This window comes from Canis lupus, chromosome 34, assembly GCF_011100685.1.
Source record: "Canis lupus familiaris isolate Mischka breed German Shepherd chromosome 34, alternate assembly UU_Cfam_GSD_1.0, whole genome shotgun sequence".
In the NCBI taxonomy this organism is placed as follows: domain Eukaryota; kingdom Metazoa; phylum Chordata; class Mammalia; order Carnivora; family Canidae; genus Canis; species Canis lupus.
The window spans coordinates 15,379,513-15,401,526 of NC_049255.1; the positions used below are offsets into that span (position 1 = coordinate 15,379,513).

General features: G+C 38.4%; 1 long non-coding RNA gene across 1 annotated transcript; it reads left to right on the forward strand.

The window, feature by feature from the left end:
- Positions 1–706: 706 nt before the first annotated feature.
- On the forward strand, positions 707–21,665 carry LOC111093952. Its single transcript, XR_005383541.1, has 3 exons — positions 707–931; positions 19,612–19,766; positions 21,571–21,665. It is a non-coding gene; the product is annotated as an uncharacterized LOC111093952 (long non-coding RNA).
- The last annotated feature ends 349 nt before the right edge of the window (positions 21,666–22,014 follow it).

Below are 22,014 nucleotides of genomic sequence, written 5' to 3' on the forward strand. Positions count from 1 at the left end.
TGTAAAAGTGGCCTCAGGTACCAGGTTTTTGGCAGCTGTTACACTGTCAGAGTACACTGTAGAACATGGCATCCATGAATATTTTATGCGGAGAAGAAATGGAAAAATACACCTTTCAATATATCAGTTCCCAGCCCTGATCTTCGTTACTGAAATATGAATCGCACCCCATCTCTGAATTTGATCAACCAAAACTGTGCAAACTGAGCACTCCTTAAATTGGGTTTCAGCAGTGAATTGATTTGAGCCCTAATTTTTATTGAGTACATCAGCTGTTTATGTCAGCCTGTCCTGTAGTGATGGGTTAGTGACCTCAGTGATATGTTGGAAGCTACAGACTTAACTGTCAATAGGATTGGCTTGGCCCTTTATCCGTCAGCGGCAGATAAATAGAGCCCCATTCAGTAGGTTCATTGTGTGGGGATTTGTTGGAGTTCTATTTATGCAGATTTGGAAGCAGTTGGAGATCATCAACATCCAATACACCCTCTGTCAAATATTTCTCTTCCATTGTCGGGTTATTAAAATATGGGTTGGGAGGTTGGGGGACTCTGTCCTTTTTAGAAGCAAATACTTAAAAAAAATAATCAAAGGAGCATTTTTTTTTATTTGTATTTTTTGGTATCCAGGGTACCTCTGAGTAGTAGATTTTTGATCTTTAGCCCATCCTCAAAACTGAAAACCAACTCTCCATTTCTCCAGGGTTTACCTTTTCATCACTTGAAGACCAGTGGTTATATGATTTGGACCCACTGAGGAAGGTAGAATGATATCAGTTCAAAAGTATTGGATACCTGTGGAGCACTTTGCAAGATATTGCAGGATTTTCTGGGCTTTCTATAGAACTACACAGAAGTATTGCTGAGTACTTTGCAATATGAATTCCTGCAATTTGCAGGAATTTGTCATGCTTTTCAGGTGATCATACTAGGTAAGTGCTTCATTTTTATCTCAATTGGTTTGATTTTGTGCTTTCATTATATTATTGCATTTAGGTTTTGCATACTTGGGGTTTACATTTTTTAACCGATCTTTAATCCCATCTCCTCTGATGAGCACCTGACTCAGCCTAGCTATATCTTTAATTGATGCTCTCTTCAGCTCTATATGCAAAATTATAATTCCTAAAGAGATAGGCAGTTTAATCAAGTACAAGTTACTCTACTTATTTTAAATAAATGCCTTTCAGACATAGTAAACACCATTAGGGGAAACGTGGATGGTTTAAAACAAGGTAAGTGATTTATGTTTCCTCAAATGAAGCCCTTACATTCATCTAATGAACGAAATTCTTATATGACCCTTAGAAAATTTATTTTTGTGTAAAGTATGCTTTTGTTTTCAGAATTCCATAATTGAGCAAGATTCCTTTAAGACAGATTGAAAGTACACCCTTGTTGGCAGCTGTTAGATCTTCTGTTAATAATCTAGGGTTCTAAATTTAGAAGGTTAAGATAGCAACCCCCCATAATATTTTCTATAACCTAAAATTTAACAAAAGGGAATAGTTAGATTATTATTGCATTTAACATTTGAGAACTAAAGCACCATAGTTTTTTAGATTTTAAAAGGGAGTGCCAAATAACTACTGGGTTTTATGAATAAGCCTAAAAATTTTAATTAAACTTCCAGAGCTACCTAACCATAAATGTAGCCATAAATGAACGAGGATGTTGAGAGAATACAGTTCATCACACTTCATTTCTAAGAGTTGAAGCGCCCGGGGAATCCCCGTGTTCCATCCCAGTGAGAAAGTAACAAATGCCTGCTTTACTTTTTTATGCCCAACTTCTACTAACTAGCTGATGCAGAGTCAGAATTAAAACTCAAGTCTTCTGATTCTAAGCTGAAAGGTTTTTCCACAGTTGCACCTCTCTTGAATGCTCTGCTTTAACCCTGATATATAAGTGAATAAATCAAACACGAATATCTAGCCTATTCAATTTTAGAAGAAGAGTGGAAACATACCTTCTTACCTACCAATTGGTGATCTTGGTTTTTTGCACTACAGTTCTAGAGTACTTGGCTGATCTGGAGCAATAAAGCTTCAGGGTGTTATAAAACATCATTAACTGCCAGAACTACTTATTCTGAAAGAATCATGGGCTGTGTTCTTCCTGGGAGTCTCACCTTCAGTATTATTTTTCTTGTACCAATAAACGTACTGATACTGATCAGATAGTGGATGCAGATTGCTTATCTCAGAAATATAGTTATTTAACTATAGGATTCCTTTAACTGGAAGAATCTTTGGTAAATTTAAACTATCATGTGCTTCTGAAAATAATCAATACTCAGAAAAAATATCTCTCTCCAATCGCCCCAAACTCCCACCATTAGTCAAAATTTGAGTTAAGTCACCGAAAAGCTCTCCTTTAAATGTCAATACAATCATAATAATAATTACCATTTGTTGAATGCCTACAGAGGGGCAGACTAGGTGCTTTACATACATTATATCTTTAATCCCCAAGTCTGTCATTGAAAGTCTGCATTATTATCCTTATTCTAAGGATCAGGATAAGCAACTTGCCCAAGGCCACACAGCTAGTAAGTCCTAGGGCCAAGGCTGGAATCCAGGTCTCGGTGTTTCTGAAGCCTTTTCATTTCTCTCTATAAGATGGAGTAATGAATGCATAAAGCTATACCGATCAATGACACCAAGTCCACATTACTTTAAAACTAATGCAGGTTCTAAACTGATGGTCCCGGGAAGGATGCCACAGGAGAGACACTTAGGGTGGAGTGTAAAGACTTGACTTCATTTCCTTCATAGTTTTACCTCAAATCCAAAGGCTTTGCTTGCCCTACTTGATATTTTGCATGTTTTGGCAAGCCAGGGTAGAACTGGCTCTTTTTGGTTACTCAGCCTCTCTCTCATCATTCAAATGCATGCTTTGATGTATAACCAAAGTAAGAATTTCAACGGCATCTGGTTACAAAGAAGGAATAGCCAATCACCACCTGTTAGGCAGTTACAGACAGCAGAATGACCACAGCTGAACCTGCACTGGTCATGTGTCAGCATACTCCCCTCCCACGTTGTACTACCCTGGGGTAACCAGGACTCCACTGCTTCTGTGCAGTGATTCGGTGTAAGAAGTAGAGTTTCCCACCAAACTTATATCAGATTTCATAAGCATGAATAGAGTCCTCAAGTACCCTCAGGGTGTATCCCAGCAGAGGTGACATATTTGTTTGTAGCCATTTTGTAACCTATGGCACATGGTGGCTGGATGGTCACTGATGATCATATCTTTACTACCTGAAGTTCCCCAGACCCGCTCCGTGTTTTTTTGCACATACTGTTCCTCTCCTTGGATCATCCTTCCTTCTTTTCTTTAGGAGGTTAATGTCTGCACATCCTTCAGGGTTTGGCTTAAATGTTGCCTCCTCTGACCTTCACATCTGGATTTAATGATTCTCTATGTATCCCCATAGTAACCCAATTCCTACTCTACTCAACAGCAGTTATCACTAATCTGAAAATGGCATTTTAATTCATCTTTCTCTCCTAGAAGACTAAGATCACTGAAGGCAGGGACTTAGAGACAATACTGCATCTAATTAACATAGACTCTGGAATCAGACAAAACTAGTTTTAAATCCTGACTTCAGCATTTACTTACCTACCTTACTCTGTGTAAGGTTTACCTTGGATTAAAGAACCACCCAGAGCTTTAGTTTCCACATCATCAAGACTGTGATAACAATAAAAAACTATCTTGTTGAGTTGTTTTGAGGATTAACTGCAATAATGAACATAAGGTACTTAAGGCAGGGCTTCGTATATAATACATATACAACAAAAGGCACAGATATTTATTAATTGTTGTACCACATTTTTTACCATAGTACCTACTTAATAAATATGTTTGGAATTCAGATTGTATTAGAGAGCTTGAAAAAGACAGCAGTTGACAACATCTAATCTGAAGTTCCACCTTAGCTCTTGCAAGGGCCTCAGGTCTTTCTGTTGTCTTCCTGTGCCATTGTGAATAGTTGATAATTGCTTGTTTAGTGCTAAATCCCCCCATTCAACACCCACAGCTCAATTGCTCCCTGCTTTTTTGTTCCAAATTAGCAGGAGAGGGAAAAGCAAGACATATAGAAACTGCAATTGAAGATCAGAACTAAGGTCTAGCCAGGGCCAAAAGGACTTATCAATAAGCCCATCATTCTTATACATGTCAACCAGACTGCAAGCTCCAAGGACTGAGAATTATAATTTGTGTTCGCTATGGCATTGCTAGCATATTGAATAGGTCTGAGACATAGTACATACTCAATAAATATTTTCTGAATGAAGTAGTAAACATATCTGAAAGGTTTGATTCTGTGCAATTTCTGTTAGGAACCATTTAGCCCTGTGATTCACTGGTTTGGGTCACCTTTTGAAACATTTTGCTATAATGACATAAATAACACCTGAAATTATTCAGAGAAGACTTCTTACCAGAGCCTGTATTCATCTTACTAAAGATTATATTCATCTTCTAAAAGATTCCTTTTTGTTTTATTATTTTCAGGATTTTGTTAACATGTTTACATTAATCATACTATTTGTGATTTGTAGATTTTGTCCATGTGCCTCTCTGGGCTAAAATGATAGAAATTTTGAGACCTGCCCATACATAGCATCCCTGTACTCATTTCAATTATACTGGTTGAATCCTACACTTATAAGTTACCTTCCATACTGCCAATGCGAGGCACCATGCAAAGTGCTGAGAATACTGAGACTTTCTGTGGTCCAATGACAATCTTCCTTGGGATTGGGTCATGGTCCAGACTTTCCTCCATGTACAGCATGTTTTAGAGCAGGTCATTATTTGGGGTTTTGTTCCTAATCACCTCCTTGGAGTTGCTGGATCTGTATTGGCCTCTTGGATGCTTCTGTATTGCTTTCTTGTGCTGGTTCTTTTTCCTACATGAATGATCCACTCCATTGCTCAAGACTTTACTCCATCTCAAAAACCCTTATAAGGGGAGCCAGCATTATCTCAAAAGTCTCATTATATTTTTCAACTGGCATTGTTGTGCAGACCCTGTTTTGTTTTTGTTTTTTTCCTAAGTGTGCAGGAGACCAGTTCTTGTTCTAGTTCTGCATGGTACTCTGGAGAACCCTGGATTTGAAGTCAAAAGACATGGGTTCCATACTTAATTTAGCTGTATGACCTTGGGCAGGGCATTTAACGTCGTGAATTTATTTAGCTGAAAATGAAATTAAAACCTAACTCACATGTTTTCTGTGAGGATTATAAACTACTATGTATGAAAATAACTTATAAATAGTAAACTCGCAAATGTAAATTGTTATTCATTATCACCTACAGTGACTTTTAGAGGATTTCTGTAGATATATTGGGCAATATAATCTTTCAGAAGCTCAAAGAGTTGGGGCACCAGGGTACAAATTTTCCAATCTCTACATGAAAACTTGACTTAATGATATGTATTTCTTTGAAGATTAATGAAATCGTCTACGTAAAAACAATGTGAGTTTCTTGAAGGCAAGAAACTCTTTTTCATGAGTTTATAGTTAGCAAAGAATAATATTAAAGAAACAAAGGAAGAGATAGGTTTTTTGTATTGTTTTTTGGTTTTCCTCAGCTTGTGCTATAGCTAAACTAGGAAGGAATAAAGAATGTTCTCTCTTAATGATTCACTCTATAAATGTGTAATTCAGTGAACATTCCAATCAACAAACATTGGATGTTTGTTCTGTGGGTACTATGCTAGAAGTAGTTTATCTAGAAGTAGTTTTCCAGTTGTTAAATTTAGACTTTGGTATTTATTAATGTGAAAGCATTAAATTCTCAGTCTTTGGCCAAAATGCAAAGTGAACTGCAGCTGTAGATAGATATGGAAAAATGAGTAAGACATGATCTCTATCTTCAAGGCACTTACAATTTAGTTGAGAGAGAGATAATTAAACAACTCACTATAATATGAGCTAGAATAAAGCAAACAAACAAAAAATAAAACATCAAGAGTCACTAGGAAGTAGGGAAGGAAGGTAAGGAGAATGCCAAAGAGCAGTATGTCTTGGCCAATTTAGACCAAGCAGTTCCCCTCCTAATAAAGTCTCCTCGGTTAGTGACTATTGATCTTATCTTTCAGAAGTAATGGGATTATTCTATTCAGAATAGAGTAAGGAAAAAATCTCTTCCAAACAAGGCAAGGAAGAGTATTCCTGACTAAGAGCGAGGCTCTTCCTGGTTGGCACAAAAGATGTGTTTGGCAGAAGAACTGGGGGCACGCTAGGGAATGGGTGAGAAGTGTGGTATGTCAGGCATTGGAGGCTTATTTATGGAGTGCTCCCTCTATGCAAACAAGAGAGATGGACTTTATTTCACAAATGATAGGGACCTAAAGAGTTTTGGAAGAAGAACTATGACATAATTCAGGGAATACAACTCCAGTGACAATTCGAAGACTGGATCTAGGAGGTAAGATAAAATGTCAGTGGCATGAAATGATGAGGAAGAGGCTTAGGAATTAACAAGGCAAGAAGAGGGATAAGGCAGTTGTGGTTCTCTGATATACGGGCCAGATTTGTGGTTATTGTATCAGTGTTTGCTTCCCATGCCTCAGTTTCAAATCGAAGCAGACCATACAGTGCTTTATAAAGAAAGCTTTATGTAGAAAATATAAACCGTTTATTCAATAGTGTCATCTTAAAGAAGCTGACTTTATATGAGAAATATGAACATGTAAACAATACCAAAATCAAATAAATTATTTTGAAGAAGTAGGAGGGTGTTGTGTGCATGCATGTGTAGCCAATGCCCTTCGCTAGAGATGGAGATTATAAAGATGCCGATGAGAATAGAATAAGATTTAGTATGTAAAACTCTGCAGAACATCTTGCCTAAATCATCCACAATTGATACTTAGCAAAGAGTGAAATCTACTTATTTTTATCTTTCTACAATATTCTCTATATTAGAGATAACCCTATAGAAACTATATAATTAAATCAAATGTTTTATAACATTAATTTCAAGTAGCAATGCATAGAAGGAATTGCTTGGGTAATACCAATCAACTACATAAATAAAGCCCTCAAAGTCCTTTTAATTTTTTATTTGTTTTACTTATGATAGGTACTATATCTTACAGATGAAAATAGATACCTAAAAGAACTGGTTTGACAATTGAAATATTTAAATCAGATATCTTGCAGTTGATTTGTTTAACTATTATCTTTACTCATATCTTCACTCAGGAGTGTGCTTTCTTACTCACAACTGTCTTTTTTTTTTTTTTTTTTTTGTCAAACTCCAGTTCAAATCCACTTGCTCCAAGAAGTTTCCCCATTACCCAAAGGAAGAATGAACCTTGTCCTCTGGGCTTTTAGAGCAAAGCTCTGGGCTTTAAGCTTACCTAGGACCACATCTAATCTTGGTCAGAAAGAAGACACATCAATCTACAATTAGTTCATTCTATCAACAATGCCATAGGTGAATGGACCCTACACAATAATATCATATATAAGATAGGACCATCAACAAAAAAATCAGAGTTCATCTAGCACTAAGACTTGGCAGCCCGTGGTCAGGGCTTGGAAAGTATGCAGTATATATAAAAATATGCAACATCTTGGTCTTCTTTTTATGACAAAGAGAAGATTGTAGATATTGTTGATAAATGATAATTAAAAATGTTCCAATTCTGTTCAGTGTGACTTAGCTATGGTAGATCATTAGCACTGAGGGCACAAGAATTGAAGAGAAGAAGGGCACCCTAACCTGCCAGTTACTGATTTTATGATATTGAGAGAGTCACCTGAACCTCAGTTTTCCCATCTTGTTCACAAAGTTAGGGTACCCAATGAAATAACTGATAGAAAACACTAAGGATGTACCCCACACATAGTAGATCCCAAAGCGTTTAATAGACATTACTTATGGAAAAGTGCTTTGAGAAGAGTACAACACTGTACATATCAAACCAGTGCCATTGTTAAAGGTGATAATTATTCAGTATAAAATGCTAGTGACTTCTGTTTGGGTAAGATAGCTTGTGATAAAATGGTTATAATCTGCATATGACTGTAACAATGTTTTTACTATATTAACAGTCAATCTTCTAAATCTATAGTTCCTCTTTTTCTAGTAGGGATGTTATAGACATTAACTATTTTTTTTTAAGATTTTATTTATTTATTCACGAGAGACAAAGAGACAGAGGCAGAGACACAGGCCGAGGGTGAAGCAGGCTCCCCGTGGAGAGCCCAATGCAGGCCTCAACCCCAAGACCCTGGGGATCACGACTTGAGCTAAAGGCAGATGCTCAACCACTGAGCCACACAGATGTCCCAAGATGTTAACTACTTTAATAAAGTTCATTAAAAAAATGTTTCTAAAGGTATACGCTAACTAGGACTTTTCCCCAAAAAATGTATAGGGAACCCTGGGTGGCGCAGCGGTTTGGCGCCTGCCTTTGGCCCAGGGCGCGATCCTGGGGACCCGGGATCGAGTCCCACATCGGGCTCCCGGTGCATGGAGCCTGCTTCTCCCTCTGCCTGTGTCTCTGCTTCTCTCTCTCTCTGTGTGACTATCATAAATAAATAAAAAATTTTAAAAAATGTATAATAAGTTTTGCGGTTGTTTTTAACACCCAAATGACAAGACAGTCTTTTTACTGCTCTTGCCCGTACTGCTCAGTTGTAGGACACAGAGCCTGTGATGACAGACTGGAGACTTGCAGCCCCCATCCATGTGTCTCTTCTGCCCCATTGACCTGTTGGCATCCATTCTCTTTGGGCTGAGTGTTTCCTGTGGTCCTGTTGGTGGGTCTTGCCCTCCTGCTTATGGTGACCTGGTGTGGCCTCCATGTCAAGTGAACTTGGCTCACTTTTAGGTTTTGTCAACTACTTTAGCTGAAAAATGTAAATGGGCAAAAGAGTTGGGTACAGGGGGAATTTGGGGGCCCGTGAGGGGGAGGGCAAGAGACATTAGTAAATAATTGCCCTAAATTGCACACTGTCTGCTCTGGGGCTGTGAGTAAGGATGTGTCGACTGAGCTGGGGGCACGGGGATGCTTCCTAGGCATGAAGAAGGGGCAAGGGGCTCACTAGGTCCGTACTGCCAGACAGAAATATTCCTCTAAAGCCCAGAGTTTCTTTGAAGACAGAGTTTGAGGAACTATTGACTGAAATCTTTGGGGTATAGAAGAGGAATTAAATTGACAAACTTACTCCCTCTACCCTCTGTTCATTTTTTTTTTTTTTTTTTTTAGTTTATGATAGTCACACAGAGAGAGAGAGAGAGAGAGAGAGAGAGGCAGAGACATAGGCAGAGGGAGAAGCAGGCTCCATGCACCGGGAGCCCGATGTGGGATCCGATCCCGGGTCTCCAGGATCGCGCCCTGGGCCAAAGGCAGGCGCCAAACTGCTGTACCACCCAGGGATCCCTACCCTCTGTTCATTAAGGGAAACTGACACCTCTTGCATATCTGGGGTATGCACATTAACACAGAAAGATACATTTTTAAATAATCTGAACTTGTACTAAATTACATTAAGCTTCTTTTCCTCATTGTATCTGTAAAAAAAAAGAAAAGAAACATGCTTCACTCACAAAAATCTCTCCTTTTATTTTTGCTTCTACATCATGGTATCTGCCAAAGCCATAAGTTTCCAGTACGACAAAGGAAAAATGTGGTTGGTTTCTACCTAAGTTAATTCTGGGATATGGGATATAGTTTTATATCAAAGTGGAGCTGTTTAATCCCAGTTATGCTTCCAGTCTGAGAAGGAGTAAGGAATATTGGCGAGAACAGAGGCTTTAAAGACCTGCAGCCTGGGTTTAAATCTTTACTCAGCCCCTCACTGTCTGTGTGACCTTGTGCTCTGGGCCTCACTTACTTTGCCTTTACAATGGGTGTATTAAATTTAAGGATTAGCTCATGTAAAGCCCTCAGCTCTGTGTCTTGTCTGGCCCATAGGAGGCATGCATCCTCCTGTAATCGGAAATCCCATCCTGTAACGACGTAGAAGAGCTTTGAATGCACAGATCAGGATGTGTTTACAACCTGTTCAACTTTTTCTTTTGCTTTAATTAAGGTTTATTTGAGTTTGAATGAAGAGAGGTTATATTTGGGCAAATTTGACAATATGGAAAGCACAGTCCTTTGTTTCAGCTTCCCACTTTGGATTCCTGAAGAGATCATCCTTGTTGAAACCCTCTGAATTCAGCACAAAGCAGGTTCTGATTCTGATGAAATCTTGCAGTCTGTTTAACCTGCACAAAAATATTTCAAGGGTAACTAGAAAGTACGTAAGAGGATTCAGATGTTTCATGACATACATTTAAAATTCTTCCATTTCTAAATGAGAGCACCATAATATGCAGAAGCAAAAGTGCATCAAAAAGATGAGGGTCCTTTGAGGCAGGCGTTTGGAGAGCTGTCTAAGTATCATTTGAAAAATAATTCCCAAAGAAGGATCAGGAGAAGAAAGCATGTAAGTGAGGGGCCCAGAGGCTGAGGCTCCATATTTGCAAATGAGACTGCAATAGGAACTTGACCCATTCAGATAATTTTACCAAGTTGTACCAGTTACCCTACCCAAACCTCTTCCTGAATGTCTGTGAGAGCGTGCAAGTGGTGCAAACACAAGGGAGCCAGGAATCTGCCTTTGGTGTGAGTTGGTTGCACATGGAGGGTGAGGAGCTTATGTTGCTCTAGTGGGGCATTCTGCAGAAAGATCTACACAGATAGGCTCCCTCAGCCCACTTAGAAAGTCAAGTGCCAGCAAGATGGCAGCTGAATCGATGGTAGCAACAATGCCAAGCTACCAGACAAGGAAGGACAATATGAGCAACACTTTCTTATTTAAAGAGACCTCAGTATGTACGAAGCACCACTTGAACTTATATATTATTTTGATTTTTGCAACACCTCTGTAAGGAAACATCCATTATCATTCCCCTTTTATAGATGAGCAAACTGAAGCTCGGTGGCTCACTGACTTGCCCAACATCGTTGCTAGTCAGTGGTAAAACTACAGTTTGAATTCACATTTGCCTGGCTGCAAAACCTCTGTTTACTTATGGGCATAAGAATATAATAACAAAGGGGCACCTAGCTGGCTCAGTCGGTAGATCTTTGGCATCTTTAATGCCTGTTTCCAAAGTTGTTTGACTTGTCATTACTCCCCAGGCAGCAACAAGGATGAGAGAGAAAATGCATGGCAAGTGTCTTCATCTTTGAAGAGATGACCCAGAGTTGCACACATCACTTCAACTCTCATCCCATTGGCTCAAATGCAGCCCCCAGTGGTACCGCACTGCAGAGAAGTCTGGAAATGTTGTAGACTTCAGTTGGGCAGTCAGTCAAGTACCCATCTGAAACTCAGGTCTTTTGTTATTAGAGAGAAAAGCAAGAGAGTGGACTCTGGGGACAAGCTGCTGCCTCTGCCACCATCTGTTTCCAGTCTGGTCATCAGTCTGATTTCAACTGAGGCGATAGAAGTATTAAGTACCAATCTTAAATGCTCAATGCCAGCAATCTTAAAATGATAAGCAAATAAAACTAAAGAAATCTGATGATCAAGTTTGTGGGCTTCTAGGACACTTAGACCCTTTCTCTGGAAAAATTTTTACAGTCAGATCCACATCAAGCTGGTTGAGTTGATAGTTAATAATCTGGGAGAGTTGCTTATAAAGAGCTAACATTATATTTGTTTGCATGGATGACTAATATATGATGATTTAAATGTCCATGTCATGAAATGAGAGCTTGTTTAGAAATTTAGAGTGAAATTGAAGAAAGAGATCTTGTCTAATTCCATATTTTCACAGATGAGGAAACGGGAGCCCAGAGTGGTTAAATGACTTCTTTCAAGTAACTGAGCTGGGGAAATGGAAAAGCATTTTGTAAAAGAGTTCTATTTACAGTAGTGTCTATTCAGTGCTAGTGGGGCGAGTATGTGAATGAATGAATGAATGTTTGAATTTATATAAATATGAAAGTTAGAGTAAGACATTGTTGAGAAACTAAGTAGCAAAGAAATTGTCATTTTCAGGTAAATAGATGGCAGATTAAAAAGTCACATGGTAGTCATACTTAAATTTTATGAGACTTAAGTTTTAAATGGGCCACCCTGAACTAGACATTTACATTGAATTTTTCCTGAGAACTGTTTTGACTTTGCCTATAAACACATCATCATGACACCATGCAGGTTTCCTCTTCTGAAGCTCTGCTTATTCCAGAATTCAATCAGGTTAGGTCAGATACCTTGAAAACCATGAACAGAATCTTCAAAAGAAACCTAGCACAACTTTTTGAAAATGTATTTTTCCTATTATTAAGACAGGGCACTGTCTTGCTGAGCTGTTTTTTCCTGTACCTCGACAAGTGTTTCATGAGTCACCTTTGCTCAGCCTGACAGCGGAATGGTTCAGAAGGTCACAGCCTTCTTCCTGGCTCTAAAAACCTGCACATTCCTGGAACGAAGGGCATTGTTTCATTGGAAGAAAGCTAATTAGGTAAAGAGATACATTAATGAGCTCTGCAGGAGTCTATACACAGTAAATAAAGAAGAGAAAGGATAACAAGGAAAAGAAAGCCAAAACACATAATGAAAGCCTTAGAAAGTTGAGTTTTCACACATAAAACTATCTGAAGAAAACCAGAAAGAAAAATTAATTTGCTTCTTCAGTCCTTAGAACACTGATTCCCAACCTTGGTTTTGTGACACTCCAGGATGTCCCCAATTATCTCAACAAATGTCATGAAATGTTCCAAAGGATTCTCAAAATGAAATTAGTTTTATTTCATTTAAAAATAGATGGGCAGTAGCTCTTTCAAGAGTAAGGGAATCAAATGAGCATTTGGCTGCCACCAGCTCGAAAGGTTTCCATGCACCAGGTTAGGGCTGATGAAAGAGGCACAGCCATTTTGGAATAGAAATTATTAATACTTATCTAGACATCTTTATCCGCCTAAGCCATGAGATTTCTTTTTGAAAAACAGAATAAAGGGCACTGAGGGGGGCACTTGACAGGATGAGCACTGGGTGTTCACTATATGTTGACAAATCAAACTCCAATAAAAAAAATATACAACCCCCCCCCCCCCACAAAACCCCTAAACAAACAAACAAACAAAAAAGAAAAACAGGATAACAATAATAATGATGACATTGTTCACATGTTTCCTTTACAAATTGACCTCGGGGGTGGGGGGCGGGGGTGGGCAGTAGATCCTCAGAACATAAGAGCATCAGAAGCGACCTTTGAGGTCAATTCTATTGGACTCCCTCCCTTGAGGAACAGAAAACCTGAACCAAGAGGAATGCGGTGGCTTATCCAACGCACCCAGTGAGTTAAGGACCACAGCCCCCCATGCAGTCATACTGCTGCCTCTGCCTTGTAGGATGTACGAGATTCAGAATTAGGGGAACAAGTCTTTCTGCCAGACTTAAAAAAATATCCCTGCTTTGATTTTCCAAAGCTAGATCTCACATATTATCCTAATTTTCAAATGGAGAAACTGAGTTCTCAGGTGGGTAAAATCTTCTGCCTAACAATAGAGAACACTTAGGAAATGGATTTTGTTGCAGTCAGCCTTAAGTCATGGGGAGTAGAGAGAGGGCTGTCATGAGACATGAGCATAAAGAAAAGTCATACGTACAAGTCAACAATTAAGACACGAGCGAGTGATTAGATATATGCGGAACTCCATTCAACCTTTACCAGAAATCTGGCTATACTGAGAAAGGTCCAGAGTAGCCCTTTAACAGGACGTGGAAACCCAAGTTCATCACAGAAGCTGAGCAGATGAAAGGTGCTAATTAACACTGCCAGGAAACCGTTTGCTTAGAAAATTTTGTATAGTTCTACTTCATGGCTATTTTATAAACCTTTACCAAAGCAGTCCGTTTTAGAATCATATAAGTGCCATAAATATTTTCTTCCCTACCCTCCTTACAGAATTATAGAATCTCGGGATTTAGTTCAACCTCTAACTCAAAATGAAAATTCCTTCCTCAGCATTCTAGCAAACCAGCCTCTGTTTGACCACCCTCCACTAACAAGGTAATGCCTGATTTCGGAACCATCTCTAATGGAAAAGAATCCACAGAAATAGGGCTGGGATAAAGTGAGCATGGCTGTGCACCTTACAGATGTGTATTGGCAAGTCAGGTTCCATTGACTAATAATGAAAATAACACTCTCACTTCAAGTCTACACACTAAGCAGCACTTTTGAGGATCCCCTTCTCAGATGCTGTTTATGTGTCAGACAAGAGGTCATGCTCGCACTGGAGTTTTAGCTGTGTTCAGGGCAAATACAGCAATATGTGCAAAACAAACAATGGGATAACAGAGGAGAGTGCAAGCAAACAGTGTGGGCTGCACATTTTTGAGAAAAATGCTCCAGGTATGGAAGTGCCCAAGAGGTTAAAAGGTCACATGTCAGCCACATGTGTCCCATTCCATAAAAGGGTAATTGGGACGGGTGTTAGAGTAAATTTGCTTTTCAAGGAAGAAGTGACACCTTATCTTTTGTGTGTGTGTGTGTGTGTGTGTGAAACTTCCAACCCAACCCAAGATCAAGGGTCCCATACTCTACTGACCGAGCCAGTAGAAGTGCCCTGAAGCTACACCTTACCTAATGCATGGATCAAGATGTGGCTAAGCCATCCAAATTGCTAAACTAAATATTTGATTAAATTTAACCTCCTTCTGTGCCACAATTGCAAATGTAACCCAAAAATATGGGTTGCCAATCTAGCAGTTTGATCATCTTGTAGGTTGTGTCTGAAAGAGATACTAAGAACTGGTAACCAAAGAAAGTATTCATGTTTATACTTTGAACCTTTGAACACTGGGAAAGTTTTAAATAATTTTTTCTTCATTTATTTACCCCTTAACACTTTAGACTATGTTTGAATTATTAGCAATACCTTAGGGAGTAGTGTAGCAATGTTTCCAAATTCACAGGTCACAATTCATAACCTGTCCCGGTTATAAAAACTCGTAGTATGTGTCAGGTGCAAGCATATAAACATACATAGAAATGATTGATCTCTGCTCTCAAATACCCTGGAGAAAGTAGAAATGAAGCAATGAAAGCAAAGTTACAGTTTGTCCTCTTTTCATTAAAAAAGATGATATACTCACAAGTAGATTTTAAGTGTATTTACCATAACACTTCACGTTGCTTCTGACACACAAACACCAAACAGTTTATGTATTATATTACTGCTTTCATTTATATTTATAGAAGAAAATAGATGGGTTTAAAATTTGGCTTAACTATTTACTAGCTGTGACTCTGAACAAGCTCTTTAACATCTTTGGATCTGTAAAATGGAGTTTCTAACAGAACCTGGAAGGTTTCTCAGACTCTGAAGTGTGTGGAGCATCTAGCATTGTGTTGGACACAGTAGTTGTTCAATAAATGGTAACTATTAGTTACAGTTATTTTATGTTTTAATTGTTTCGAGTACCGGTTTCAAGTACAAGGTATTTAGACAACATTTAAGGTAACTTTCGGTCATAAAAAATCTATCTACAGAGAATTTTTCTACTGTTTTATTGTTACCACTTTGTATTTTTTAATCATGTAAACATATAAAGAGACATAGAAAAAATATATGTTGTAAAACATGTGAACTGGGCCCTGGGTAGCTCAGAGGGTTAGTGTTCAACTCTTGATTTCAGCTCAGGTCGTGATCTCAGGGTCCTGGGATTGAGGCCCGAATTGGGCTCTGCACTCAGCATGGAGTCTGCTTGGAATTCTTTCTCCTTCTCCCTTTGCCCCTCCCCTACTCTTCCTCACTCTCTCTCTCTCTAAATAAATAAATACATAAGTAAATAGAATAAAATAAACAAACAAACATAAACGTTTGAACTAACCATCTGGAGGATTAAAACATGACCAATGGTATTAGATCTTTTCTGAGAATTCTGACCACTCTCTCTTAATGTTAAGATAACTATCAACACTTACCATAAAATTTTAATTTATTTTATTACTAAGTTCATATTTCTTAGAATTACAGGTAATGGTTTTAATACAATGTTTGTGAGAATGGTAAAAGAAGTAGTGGGGTGGGATATTGGGTCTGGGGTGGAGGGGTTATAAGAAGGGAGACTGCTGTTTATCCATTGACAGTAACATCTAAATATGCCCTGGATGCCATTTATTGGGAGGTTAGGTGAAATCCCATTTTTTCTGTAGAAACTATGCTCTGTGGTTGCATAAAGTATAATAAAATTGCATGTTACTAGCACTTTGTAAATTTAAGAATGCCAAAGAAAATTGTCTTATTTAGCATTACTTAGTTACCTAAAAGATATAATGTTAGAAACTAATATTTTTACAGAAGACTGACATTAATGATTGGTTATACTTCCCTTAAGAGCTTAATAATCTTGATGAATAAAAAATTATTTTCTGAAGAGAATTAAGAAAACATTTTAGGAGCTAAACTGTTGACAGAGGACTCTTTCCTTGTCTAGTAACCCAAATTGACCATCATAATCACCAATTAATGCCTATATAAGTATCTGTCACAGAAGAGAGTTTCAGGTGATGATATAGACTTGCTATGTTCAAGGAAAACAAAAATTTCCTGCCAACAGTACATAAAACAGGTTTCTCATATAAGGTAGACAAATGCTGAAGTAAAAGATGTGAGTTTTGGAAAGGAAGCTTATCTCTTATTTAATTTTAGTGTTAAAAATGTTGAGAAACATCAGTTTTAAGGATAATATAATGCGTGTATTTTTAGTTACCTCCTGTGGCTGCTAATTACAATTTTTTGTATTTATGTGTCCTCGTCTTGAATTATTTCAAAACTTTCCCAAAAAAGTTTTTTTGTTTTGTTTGGTTTTTATGATTCCACCACACACATGGTCATAATGCACTCTTTCTTAAATAATAAGCCTAGGACAATAAAAGTGGTCTGTTTTCCGTAGCTGTGTAAATGACACATAGTCCCATGCCTGAGCAGCAGTAATAATCAGAGGTTCAAATCGTGAGTCTGGGAATATTATAATCAAAAGTGATGCCCTGTGGAAATCCGTGCTCTCTAAAGGACTAAGGAACTGTATTCCCATGGAGCACTATTTGTGTTTTTTATCTTAAGCATTAATCATTTCATTCTTTTGGTAAGGAGATGCACTGATAAAGATGTTAAAGAAAACTCTTAGTGAATAGAGAAATCTTTTTGCTTTTAGTTTTTGTTAGAAATCTTTCCTGTAGTGCCTCTCCTGGCCATTTCAACACTTCCCCTGCTTTCACACACACTGGTGCCTCTCTCAGTCTGGTCTCTGCTGCCTGGGGGGCTTCTTGGGCAGCTGTGATATCCTGAAGGGTGTGTGAAATTGAAGACAAACATTTTTACTAGAGTTTACAGCCTTAACAAAGTAAACTGTGAGCCCTCCAGGTGTCCTTGATGGTAGGAACAAAGGCCTGTGGTGTCTCAAAAAGAGATCTGGATTTTGAATTAGAAGGAGCTACCCTTAAATTTTTGCTCCAAGTTCAAGAGCTGGGTGAACTTGGGCAATCACTTTCTCTCTCTGAGTCTGGGTTTCACCATGAGTCAGCTGGGGGGCAGCGGGGAGGGGGAGAGGTGGGTAGACTAGATCACCTCCAAAAGTCTTAAATGCCTAGAAACCAAAGAATTCAATTATATTTCAACAGTACTAATGGCTTTGGGTGATTTTTTTCCTTTCATTTTTAATAATTAAGTTGCCTTTAAAAACAAACCAAAGAGGGATCCCTGGGTGGCGCAGCGGTTTGGCGCCTGCCTTTGGCCCAGGGCGCGATCCTGGAGACCCGGGATCGAATCCCACGTCGGGCTCCCGGTGCATGGAGCCTGCTTCTCCCTCTGCCTGTGTCTCTGCCTCTCTCTCTCTCTCTCTGTGACTATCACAAATAAATAAATAAAATTAAAAAAAAAAAAAAAAAAAAACCAAAGAGAGAGAGAGAGAAAAGTTACCTAATTTAAATTTCTCTTTTCAAGAAGCCAAAAGCTAGTGGTGGTAATTTGTTGCCTCTTCAGAGCAAAGGAATTCTTATTTCCTTATTACTCTAAGATAATTCATTTTTCAAATATTTAATAAAAAGCCCTCCTAAACCATAAGGTTTTTTTATATTAATCAGTATTAATTATGAAATTTTATATCATGCATTTTAGTTTATATGCAGGATTCCACTTCCTTACCTAGCCCTGATCCCACTCTATTAGAAAAGGATCACTAATCACTCCATCTGACCAGTGGGGAAAGGAGGCTCAGAGAGCTTATGACTTGGCCAAGGCTTCAGAGACCCTTAGAAACATGATCTGAATGTAGACATCATCTAGTGCTGGTTCCTGTGTAAATGTGATGAAACTGAAGTTATTTACTTCAAGGCTACTATATCATTAAGTGATATTTCATCTGGAAGGAGTCCAGAAGTTTACTTCATTTGTATTTCGAAGCTTAGATTCCTTGAGTCTATAAAATGGTTCAATAACTGGTCATGGTTTGAGTTGAAAGATTGGTGTATCCATTTGAAGATTGGGAATGTCCTTTGATGGGTAGTAAAGAACCCCAATAAATCATTCACAGGGAAAAAAAAAAAGAAAAAGGAAAAAGAATAAAGCACATTTCTTCAGAATTCTGGAGCCATTGTCTCCTGATTGAAGAATGTGGATTTGGACATGTGTGTGTGTGTGTGGCGGGGGGGGGGGGGGGTGGATTTTAGCACTATGTGGGCCAAGTAGAAACCCTGGCTCTGCCTCTTCCTGGCTTTTACACATTCAGCAATGCATCCCTTGGAGACTCTGCTTAGTCATATATTAAAGTGGAGTTAATATGAATATTTAACTTGCAAGGTCATTTGTAAGCATTAGAAATAATTTTATAAAGCTCCTGCTATGTAGTATTTTACAAAATCATCACTTCAATAAAGGTGACAATGGCTAATAGGGTTCATTTCCTTTCAACTTGTTGTTGGGTCTGTACTATGATATATTGTATTATTTGATATAAGAAATCTAGTGTTAAAAAAAAAAAAGAAAGAAATCTAGTGTTGGAGCACCAGGGTGGCTCAGTCAGTTAAGGGTCTGTCTTGGGCTAAGGTCATGATCTCCAGGATCTGGGCTAGAGCCCCTCATCAGGCTCCCTGCTGCAAGGGGGAACCTGCTTCTCCCTCTCACTCTGCCCCTCCCCCTGCTTGTGCTCTCTCTCTCTCTCTCTAATACATATACTTTCTCAAACAAATAAATAAAATCTTAAAAAAAAAAGAAATGTAGTGTAAGCAGAGGGAGAGTTCTGTCAATGGGAGAGCAGTTGAACTAGATAATCTACGAGATGCCTTGAAACTCTGAGCTCCTATTATTATAATTTATATTTTCCAATGTGTCCTATCTATTAGAGATTCTAATATGGTAGCAAAATAGACACTATTGTTCTAGATTGATTGATCGATTGATTGATATATTGCAAATAACTTTCAGAATAGAACCTGGCCATATGCCCAAAGGAAAAGGCTGGTCTTCCTGGTGATAAACAATGCCAGAAGGAGATGCACACTGGTAACAATAGTAACAATAGCAGTAATAGCAACAATCATTTTTAAATTATCTACTGTATTTCAGGCACCTTAAGCCACACTACGAAAGTTGACTGTTACCTTAAGACCCTGGAGACCACGGCCCTGTGATCGTGCCAGGGATGGAGGAGACACACTGTGCGCTGTGTGTTGTGAAGCTGAAGTGTCCACAAAAGACTGCAAAACATTTCTACGGGGCAGGTGTGCCATGGAAAATATGCTGCTATTAGCATCTTACAATCAGAATCTCTCTCTCATTAGTTCTGAGTGACCATGCACTTTCTAGACCTCAGTTTTCTCAACTATAAAAAAAAAAAAGCTGAGATAATCTCCTTCCAAGTCTAGCATCCTATGCCCTGATGCGGTATTCAGTTATTTAACTCACCTGAACCCTGTGGGTTCTTCTAAGTGTGTACAATTCTATAGGTGAATACAATTCACTAATTTTCTTTCTTTTTTCCCTTCTTAAAACATTAATATCCAATTTTTAGCCTGAATAAACTGGAACATGACACGTTTGTATGAATATCTGAACTGACTCACAAATACGTTTCCTAATTAAGTTTTAATTATTAAGATTTCGCGGCAGAATCAGCTCCATCAATCTTGCGATGTTTAAATAGTATCAGAAAATCAAAGCTTTCTATTGAGGACTGACACCGGAGCAGATTTTCTTTTTGTCAAGTGTGCATTAATTTCCTGTTAAGCAACATTGTAGTTGTCATAAATTTCAGAGTAATCAGACCCATAGGAACTAAATAAAGTGAAGTGGGTGTCAGAGATCCAATTGCTATGTCATAAAAATGTCTACATGAGATTTTGAACTCTTGGCTCAATCCTTTTCCTTCTTCCTAAGTGGCCCCTAAGGACAGTGATATATTTAGGAAAAATCTAGAAATTAGATTGCAAAAAAAAAAAAAAGTAGAAAAAAAAAAAACAGTACCAGGCAACAGGGGTAAAACTGTCTCTATAAATGTGACAGACATAAAAGAAAGTGGAGGGAAGTTAAAAATTACCATAGGGCAGGCAGGACACCTGTTAAAGAACCCACTGCTGCCAGTCACAGCTGGAAAGAAAAATGAAAGAGATGCAAACAACTGTCCTGGAAGCATGAAATCATTCTTTTGTCTTTTTTTTCTTATGAACAATTACAGTATGCAAAAATTAAGGGGGATCTCAAAGTATTGGGATGAAAATTTCATCAGTCTCTGCATATAAATAGCAGAGGCAAGGAAGTGTGCCTCTTTGAAAACAGGCCGTGTTTGGGAGCTCCCCGTGCATTGAAGGAAGTGGTAATTAATGCAGAGTGAATGACTTTGAATGAAGGATGAATAGGGGACATAACAATGGGTAGGTTTTTTTCTTTCTTTCCTTTTATTTTCTTTTTCTTTCTTTTTTCTTCTTCTTTCTTTTCTTTCTCTCTCTCTCTCTCTCTCTTTTTTTTTTTTTTTTTTTAGGTTAAAGCATTGAAGAAAGAAAGCTGTTAAAAGATGGCTACTGTGAGGCCAGAACTTCAATGTCTGTCTTGTGTGGCTCTCCCTTCCAGGCTGTGGTGGGAGTTTGTTTTGTACCACTCTCCCATCACAATGCAGTTAATTTGCACCAATTTCATTTTTGTGCGTGCTCCTCGATGTTTTTCCTTTCTGCTGGATGTTTTTAAAAAAATATTATTTTGGCAGGGCTTGGTCCTTTGATGATCCTTTTGAGCAAATGGTTTGCCCAAAGTTCAGATGGCGCTGGCTCCGTCTTCTTTTTCATTTACAACATCAAGAGGATTACAGAGAATAACTTTGTTGCCCCACATCAATGATATTTCTTCAGGCTACTAGAAAGGTAGTTCTCAGAAAGTGTGTCTTCTAATAGTTTAGAACCTCCACAGGCTTCAGATAAAACAAGTATTAAATACAGAAAGCTCACAAGGATACCAAGGAAGGTTAAACTCACGCAACCTCCTTCATCTCAAACACCTGAAATATATCTTTTTTTTTTTTTTTGACTGCCGAAGTGTGATCATGGTGAAGACAGCAGTAAGATCTTATATAACAGAAGACAGAAAAAGACAGAGAGTCACGTGGAGATGCACACACATATTAGTGAGAGAACACAAAAACAATCCTGTCAAAAGGTAAGTAATTTATAACAAGCCAAAAATAGGTGTCAGTTCAAAAGATAATATAAATGGGGTACTCACAGTGTGATTTTTCTCTTAGTGAAACCATCTGACCTAACTCAAAATTTGGTGTTAAGGACGTTTTAGGAATCTCACAATTTTCACAATTATGAATATGCAGAGGAATTCCCAAATAGGGCAGGCAACGTGAACCTCTCTCCCCTGGGTCCCAGGAAGCATTTCAGCTGTGGCTGGACATTGAATGTGGATGACTCACTAGCTCCTTCAAAACCCGGCCTTTCCTCTGCCCCTTCCCCTTGAACTAGCTTCTCTCATCTT